The sequence below is a fragment of the Bos javanicus genome, chromosome 15, assembly GCF_032452875.1.
Source record: "Bos javanicus breed banteng chromosome 15, ARS-OSU_banteng_1.0, whole genome shotgun sequence".
Taxonomy (NCBI): domain Eukaryota; kingdom Metazoa; phylum Chordata; class Mammalia; order Artiodactyla; family Bovidae; genus Bos; species Bos javanicus.
The window spans coordinates 39,195,768-39,204,869 of record NC_083882.1 but is presented as its reverse complement, the minus strand read 5'-3'; the positions used below and the strand labels follow the sequence as shown (position 1 = coordinate 39,204,869).

The 9,102-nt window shown below is 41.6% G+C and overlaps 1 non-coding gene and 1 pseudogene across 1 annotated transcript; one reads left to right on the top strand and one right to left on the bottom strand.

Annotated features, from left to right (window-relative positions):
- Window positions 1-4,343: 4,343 nt before the first annotated feature.
- LOC133227200 (U2 spliceosomal RNA) lies at window positions 4,344-4,524 on the top strand (annotated as a pseudogene).
- Window positions 4,525-8,011: 3,487 nt separating this feature from the next.
- Window positions 8,012-8,083, bottom strand: TRNAF-GAA (transfer RNA phenylalanine (anticodon GAA)). The gene has a single exon. It is a non-coding gene; the product is annotated as a tRNA-Phe (tRNA).
- Window positions 8,084-9,102: the final 1,019 nt, after the last annotated feature.

The window sequence follows — 9,102 nt, the reverse complement described above, 5'->3', positions numbered from 1 at the left end:
CATGAAAAAGGAGAGGAACCAGAGATCAAATTGCCAACATTCACTGGATCGTTGAAAAAGCAAGAGAGTTCCAGAAAAACATATATTTCTGCTTTATTGACTATGCCAAAGCCTTTGATTGTGTGGATCACAATAAATGGTGGAAAATTCTGAAAGAGACTGGAATACCAGACCACCTGACCTGCCTCTTGAGAAATCTGTATGCAGGTCATGAAGCAATAGTTAGAACTGGACATGGAACAACAGACTGGTTCTAAATAGGAAAAGGAGTACATCAGGGCTATATATTGTCACTCTGTTTATTTAACTTATATGCAGAGTACATCATGAGAAACGCTGGGCTGGAGGAAGCACAATCTGGAATCAAGATTGCCGGGAGAAATTTCAATAACCTCAGATATGCAGATGACACCACCCTTATGGCAGAAAATGAAGAAGAACTAAAGAGCCTCTTGAAAGTGAAAGAAGAGAGTGAAAAAGTTGACTTAAAGCTCAACATTCAGAAAACTAAGGTCATGGCATCAGGTCCCATCACTTCATGGCAAATAGATGGGAAACAGTGGAAACAGTGGCTGACTTTATTTTGGGGGGCTCCAAAATCACTGAAGATGGTGACTGCAGCTACGAAATTAAAAGACGCTTACTCCTTGGAAGGAAAGTTATGACCAACCTAGACAGAGACATTAGTTTGCCAACAAAGGTCTGTCTAGTCAAGGCTATGGTTTTTCCAGTGGTCATGTATGGATGTGAGAGTTGGACTATAAAGAAAGCTGAGCACAGAAGGATTGATGCTTTTGAACTGTGGTTTTAGAGAAGACTCTTGAGAGTCCCTTGGACTGCAAGGAGATCCAACCAGTCCATCTTAAAGGAAATCAGTCCTGGGTGTTCATTGGAAGGACTGATGTTAAAGCTAAAACTCTGAAATTTTGGCCACCTGATGTTAAGAGCTGACTCATTTGAAAAGGCCCTGATGTTGGGAAAGATTGAAAGCAGGAGGAGAAGGCACAACAGAGGATGAGATGGTTAGATGGTATCACTGACGCAATGGACATGAGTTTGGGTAAATTCCAGGAGTTGGTGATGGACAGGGAGGCCTGGTGTGCTGTGGTTCATGGAGTCTCAAAGAGTCGGACATGACTGAGCGACTGAACTGCAGTGAACTGGACTTTGGACACCTTCTCTTCCTGTGATAAATGCACAATGCTACCCACTGTGCAGAAGCAGAAACTTCAACAAGGAACTTGGGTTATTTCCTTCACCATTGTTTACGGAGGACAGGGAAAGGCTGCATGACAACTCTTAGAACACTGTGTTGTTCTCTGTGTCTGCACCAAGCTCATTGTGGTTGTGACTTACTTTGAATTATACTGAATACCTGAAAGAGCCATCAAGATATTTGCTGTGTTCTCAGTCCCATTTACAGCCCATGTTGACCAAGTAACTGTTGTATATTATGTGACCACCTCACCCCATACCACATGGCCACAGCTGATTGAGAACAGGTAACTACCAGACTACTTGACCTGCCTCTTGAGAAATCTGTATGCAGGTCAAGAAGCAACAGTTAGAACTGGACATGGAACAACAGACTGGTTCTAAATAGGAAAAGGAGTACATCAGGGCTGTATATTGTCACCCTGTTTATTTAACTTATATGCAGAGTACATCATGCAAAATGCCAGACTGGATAAAGCACAAGCTGGAATCAAGATTGCCGGGAGAAATATCAATAACCTCACATAGGCAGATGATACCACCCTTATGGCAGAAAGTGAAGAGGAACGAAAGAGCCTCTTGATGAAAGTGAAAGAGGAAAGTGAAAAAGTTGGCTTAAAGTTCAACATTCAGAAAATTAAGATCATGGCATCTGGTCCCATCACTTCATGGCAAATAGATGGGAAACAGTGGAAACAGTGGCTGACTTTATTTTTCTGGGCTCCAAACTCACTGCAGATGGTGACTGCAGCCACGAAATTAAAAGATGCTTACTTCTTGGAAGGAAAGTTATGACCAACCTAGACAGCATATTAAAAAGCAGAGACATTACTTTGCCAACAAAGGTCTGTCTAGTCAAGGCTTTGGTTTTTCCAGTGTTCATGTATGGATGTGAGAGTTGGACTGTGAAGAAAGCTGAGCACCGAAGACTTGATGCTTTTGAACTGTGCTGTTGGAGAAGACTCTTGAGTGTCCCTTGGACTGCAAGGAGGTCCAACCAGTCCATCCTAGAGGAGATCAGTCCTGGGTGTTCATTGGAAGGAATGATGCTAAAGCTGAAACTCCAGTACTTTGGCCTCCTCATGCGAAGAGTTGACTCATTGGAAAAGACCCTGATGCTGGGAGGGATTGGGGACAGGAGGATGCGGGGAGCCGGTGAGGCATTCCACTCGTGACAAAGGTCATGAGGAAGGAGGCTCGGCATACGCAAAGGCGGGATCGAGCCTCAGGAGTCCCCCCGGATATTCTCGAGCATTTTCCCCCAAAAAACCAGAGTCTGCCTACTTTATTGCTTTGTGCTCTCACCTCTGACTTTACTGGGGGCTGTCCCCTACCACCATCTCTCTCTCTCTGTGTCAAAGAGTTAACTTACAGCTCCAATTAATAAAGTTCCTGGGCAATTAGGAGTGTTTAAATCCAAACCCCTCTGATGGCTCTCTAACTCGCCTGACAAGTTTACCCGGACTCCTGCAGCTATGCATACGATTGTTTACAGTCTCCCAGCCTCGAGAGGCATGGGAAGCTTAAGATATTCAAATAGCTTAGAGCCTCTCAGAGAGTTAAAAACTGTCAGAATAAACTAGTAAAGGATTTCATTGATGAGTCAATGCTTGTTGCCAAGTTTTCACATCCCCTGAATTGTATCCTTGAATGTGTATTAATTAATAGTTGGTATATAGAAAAAATAAGTAGTGGCCTTGGTGTTAGTAACTTTAGACCCTTAAGGTAATAAATTCTTTCTTTGTTGTAAACCCATTACACATCCGCCCTATAGGAATGCAATTTTATCTTTGGAAGATGGTGCCAAACCTTAAAATAATTACTCTTAGAGAAAGTAAGTCTTTGTTGATAAGTCCTTGTCAAGAGTCATAAAATGTTAGTAGGCCTTCTGGCCAGAAGATGATGTAAATCACCTAAACCATTTGTATACGATAAATTTGCAGGAAAGAAACCTTGGTTTTTGATAAGAACTGACTTTGCATCCCCTATTATCCTCTATGTGTAACTTAGGGTATAAAAGCCCCTGTTAAAAATAAAGCTACGGGCCTTGTTCACCAGCGCTTGGTCTCCCCATGTCATTCTTCCCTTTAACTTCCAGCTGAGTCTCCATCTGGAGCGCGGAACCCACCACGCTTACTAATTATGCCTGGGCTTCTAAGACCCACTCGAGAAGGAGTCTAGGGTGAGACACCTTCCGCTATTCAAGAGGGCGCCTGCGGCCTACGTAAGTGGTGCAAACTTCTTGTCTTGAAGTTTTATTGGTCTCCCGCGTAAACCAAGCTACTCAGCTTCTTTTCTCCACTGAATTTTCCTACTGAGCTATCCTCATTCTATTGTTCTCTATATCTCTAATTAGCATATAAATAGTCGCCTAGGCCGTCTCTCCTTCGAATACCCTGGATCAGCTGGGGCTGGTCCCCGGCAGGAGGAGAAGGGAACAACAAAGGATGAGATGGCTGGATGGCATCACCGACTCGATGGACATGAGTTAGAGTGAACTCCAGGAGTTGGTGATGGACAGAGAGGCCTGGCGTGCTGCAATTCATGGGGTCGCAGTGAGTCAGACATGACTGACAACTGAACTGAACTGAACTGAAGTACCTGAGAGAAGGACCACCTATACATAGGCTGGTTCACGTTCTATACAGTGGAATGACATGAAATGCTTTGCCTTAACTGAGGAAAGAGTTTGCTTACTAAAGACTAAACCTTTGATTACTAAAGACTGCAAAAAATGTATATGCAATAACATTTTCATTTTATACGCTACAAGCACCTTCTGCCACAGAGTAATCTGGAAAAACAGATTGCTTTTAAGAGGAGACCCTCTCCATACTCTGGAAAGTATTATTTTTTAATGACTTTTTAGTCATATTAATATGAGTCAGGGGCTTCCCAGATGGCGCTAGTGGTTAAGAACACACCTGCCAATGCAGGAGACCTAAGAGATGTGAGTTTGATCCCAGGGTCGGGAAGAACCCCTGGAGAAGGGCATAGCAACCCATTCCAGTATTCTTGCCTGGAGAATCCCCAAAGACAGAGGAGCCTGGTGGGCTAGAGTCCATAGGGTCACAAAGAGTCAGACACGACTGAAGCGACTTAGCATGCACGCAAGAATATGAGTCAAGATCGCTTCTCGGCCTTTTGGCTAAGATCAAGTGTAGTATCTGTTCTTATCAGTTTAATATCTGATACGTCCTCTATCCGAGGACAAAGAAAAAAAAAAAGAATATGAGTCAAGTATCTATAAACTTTCCTTGGGGAATTCAGTAAAAATACACAAATATAGAGGGCTTATGTTGAAAACCTGAGTGTCCTGTTTAGAAAGATAAATTGGTATTTTTTAAAGCAGAACTATCTCCTGAAAATGATATTAAAAATATTTTTCTTTAGTCTGGAAATAGAATAGCCTACACCTAAAAATCACTGAAGATATGTGACTTTGTCCAAGTAAGTAAAATAGGAAATCAGAGTTGAAAATAAGTCACAATTATCTAAAATGAGCTTGACTGGTTGTAAGCCTACGTGTGATAATATAAAAGACTGAGCTGCTCATACGTTGGAAAATGGACTGCTCATTATTTTCAGAGGACCCTTATGGGAGAGTCTAAGGTAAGGGAGGATTTATCCCCAAGAATGAGGGGTGAAGAGAATGTGTGCTTCCCCCTTCAATCACCCTTAAAGTGAAAGCGTTAATTGCTCAGTCATGTCCGACTCTTTGCAAACCCACGAATAGTAGCCCTTCAGTCTCCTCTGTCATGGGATTCTCCTGGCAGGAATACTGGAGGGGTTTGCCATTCCCTTCTTCAGGGGATCTTCCTGACACAGAGATTGAACTCCAGTCTCCTGCATTGCAGGCGGATTCTTTACCACTGAGTCACCAGGGAAGCCCTTATCTTCCACTACTTTCCCCTGATATTTCCTAGTCACTTCCACAATTTACCACTCCTACAAGGTTAAACTCTTTTCCTTTGTCTTGTCATTTCTCCACAATTTTTTTTTTTTTTTAAAGATACATAGGCTCTTGGTCCTAACGCTCCTTCGGGTCTTCAGTTCTCATTTAAAGGTTCCAAGTGCACATAACAATATTAAACAAAATCTGTATACGTTTTTCTTGTTAATCTATGTCTGTTTAATGCTCAGGCCTGGCCACAGAACCTAAAAGGGTAGAGGAAAGGTTCTTCCCTTGCAAGAACCATGAGTGTGTTGAAGAGAATAACTGAAAGCTTGAATGTACATGAACTATGAGCTGGAGAAAAGATGACCCTGTTGCACTAGAGAGATAGTATTTGACTTTCTACTGCTGAGGCCCCAAGAGCTGTTTGTTTTTTTTAAATTGTTGTTACTTATTTATTTATGGCTGTGTTGTGTCTTTGTTGCTTTGTGCGGGCTTTTTCTAGTTGTGGCAAGTGGGGGCTACTCTCCGTTGGAATGTGCAGCTTTTCATTGTGGTAGCTTCTCTTGTTGGTAGAGCACAGGCTCTAGGTGCTTGGGCTTCAGTAGTTGTAGCACGTGGGCTCAGGAGTTGTGTCTCGAGGGCTCTAAAGCTTGGGCTCAGTAGTTGTGGTACACGGGGTTATCTGCTCCTTGGTATGTGGAATCTTCTTGGACCAGGGATTGAACCTGTGTCCCCTGCCTTGACAGGCAGATTCTTATCCACTGTGCCACCAGGGAAGTTTCCCAGGAACCAGTTTGGATTATGCATGACCACCCAGTCCCATGAGACCTAGCCCTATCATGGTTCCAGTTATTCATAAGTGAGTTTTTCTGTGGCAAGCTACAGAAAACAGCTCTAACTTAAGCAGAAGGGAATTTATTCAGAAGGCATTAGGGATATAATCAAATTGACTGGAAGTAGGAGAGTCAGGCTTGAGAACTGGTAGGAAGCAAGAGAGCCCTAGAGACAGTAGCTATCTTGGTGGCAGGAATGGTCTGGTCAAGATGTTGCTATACAGACAGAAGGGAAATATGATCATTGATAGTTGCAGTCTCTTTGTCCCTGTGCTAGCAATTGAAATTCCAGGGAGGGAATATACAATGCCCTAGCTTGTGTCAGGGGCCTGCCTAGCTTGAGTTAGAAGCCAAGTCTCAAACAATAGCTCCAAATTTTTAATTGAAGTGGAAGAGATAATAGGGGAAAAGGAAATTGGGGTGCTAAAGGGGAAAAGGTAAATATTGGGAACCAAACCAAGAACTGTCCACTGTCCAACCACATGGCTTCCTGTCCTTTCTTGAGTTGTCAGAGGCTTTCCCACATGACTGGATTCCCATCTTTTGATTCCTGTAAATACCATTACCATCGGCTGTCCCATAACTGTCACTTGAATGATTCTCAGTACTTGACAACAGAAAAAGTTGAGGCAGATTGCAAAGAAAAGTGTGCTGTTTTGGCTCTTCTGCTGTTTTTGTTTTTGGTCTATCTCCTATAGAAATTATTGAAACCTCTCAAAAAATAAAGAAAAAGATCTCAACTTGCTTCTTCAGAGAGTGTTTGGCTCTGCTGGAGTCTCTTGACTTTGTCAGTTTTCTCTTTGGACATGTTCCATGTGGGAAGGGGTTATAATATTACAGTGTTTCCTTTCTCAGTTAATGTTCACATGGTTTGGCTCAGAGATCAGCCCAAAGAGCGGCAATACATGGGCTCTTACACTCCCTCATTCTTTTCTTTTATAAAATGAGCTATATAATTCACATGCCATAAAATTCACCCTTTTCAGGAATGGAACTCAGTGGTTGCTGTATATTCACAAACTTCTGCAACTATCACTACTATAACATACCAGAATGTTTTCATCAGTTACTCCATGTTTTTCCTTCCCCTCAACCCCTAACAACTGCTAGTCTATTTTCTGTCTCTATGAATTTGCCTATTCTAGACATTTCATATAAACAAGATCATGTAATATGTGACATTATATGTCTGGCTTCTTTCATTTAGCATAAGGTCTCAAGACTCATCCATGTTGCAACATGAATTAGTACTTTATTTCTTTCTATGGCTAAACAATATTCCATTGTATGGATACATCACAGTTTATTTATCTATTCACAATTGATAGATATTTGGGTTGTTTCCACTTAACAACTATTGTAAATAAAGCAGTTATGAACATCATGTAGAATTTTTTGTGTCCACATGTGTTTTCAATTCTATTGAGTATATACCTAGGAGTGTAGTTACTGGGTCATGCATGTGGTAATTCTGTGTATTACCTTTTGAGAAGCTGACAAACACCATTTGCAAAGTATAAGATTTGATTCCAGATCCTCAACAACACTTGTTCCTCATTTTTTTTCTTTTGGCCACATCACTCAGCATATGAGGATCTTAGTTTCCCAACTAGAGATCAAACTTGTGCCTCCTGCAGTGGAGGCATGGAGTCTCAACCTCTGGACTGCCAGAGAAGTCCCAGTTCCTCATTTTTATTTTAACTGTTCTAGTGGGTTTGAAATGATATCTCATTGTGGTTTGCATTTCCATTTCCCTAATGGTTGATGATGTTGAACATCTTTCCAAGGGCTTATTGGCTATTTGTATAATTTCTCTGGAGAAACGTCTATTCAAATCCTTTTCCCACATGTAACTGGATTGCCTTTTTACTGTTTAGTTGAAAGAGACTTTCCTTTATGTATCCTGGATATTAGTCTCTTATCTGATATATGTGTGTGTATTAGTCACTCAGTCATGTCCAACTCTTTGCGACCCTATGCACTGAAGCCTGCCAGGCTCCTCTGTCCATGGAATTCTCCAGGCAAGAACACTGGAGTGACTTGCCATTCCCTTCTTCAGGGAATCTTCCCAAGCCAGGGATCGAACCCAGGTCTCCTGCATTTCAGGCACATGCTTTACCAGCTGAGCCACCAGGGAAGCCCTATCTGATATATAATTTGCAAATATCTTCTCCCATTCTGTGGTTAATTATTTCACTTTCTTGACATTGAATAACAAGGGTTTTTTAATTTTAATGAAATCTGATCTATCTTTTATCTGGTGCATAGCTAAGAAATCATTTGCTAATGCAAGGTAACAAAACCTTATACTCATGTTTTCTTCTAGGAGTTCTATAGTTTAAGCTTTTACATTTAGTTTTTTGATTCATTTTCAGTTAATTTTTGTACACGGTGTGACGTGAGGGGAACAAATTCACTCTTTTGCATACAGATATCTTGTTGTCCCAGTGACATTTGTTTAAAGATTATTATTTTCCCTATTGAGTTGCTTCAGTATTCTTTTTGAAATCAAATGACTATTAATATAAAGGTTTATTTCTGTACTGTCAACTTGATTCTATTAATTTATATTGTCATCTTCATACCATTACCACACTGTCTTGATTACTGTAGCTTTGTAGTAATTTTTGACATCAAGAATTGTGTGTCCTCCAACTTTGATATTTTTCAAGATTGTTTTTGCTACTCTGAATCCCTTGGTATTCCATATGAATTTTAGAATCAAAAAAAAAGCTGCTGATATTTTGAAAGGGATGGCACTGGATCTGCAGATCAGTTTGGGTATGCTGCTACTGCTACTGCTAAGTTGCTTCAGTCGTGTCCAACTCTGTGCAACCCCATGGACGGCAGCCCACCAGGCTCCCCTATCCCTGGGATTCTCCAGGCAAGAACACTGGAGTGGGTTGCCATTTCCTTCTCCAATGCATCAAAGTGAAAAGTGAAAGTGAAGTCGCTTAGTCATGCCCGACTCTTAGCGACCCCATGGACTCCAGCCCACCAGGCTCCTCCGTCCATGGGATTTTCCAGGCAAGAGTACTGAAGTGGGGTGCCATTGCCTTCTCCGTGTTTGGGGTATACTGCCATCTTAATAATGTGAACTTTTCTCATCTGTGACCATGTCTTTACATTTATTTAGGTCTTATTTAATTTTTTCCA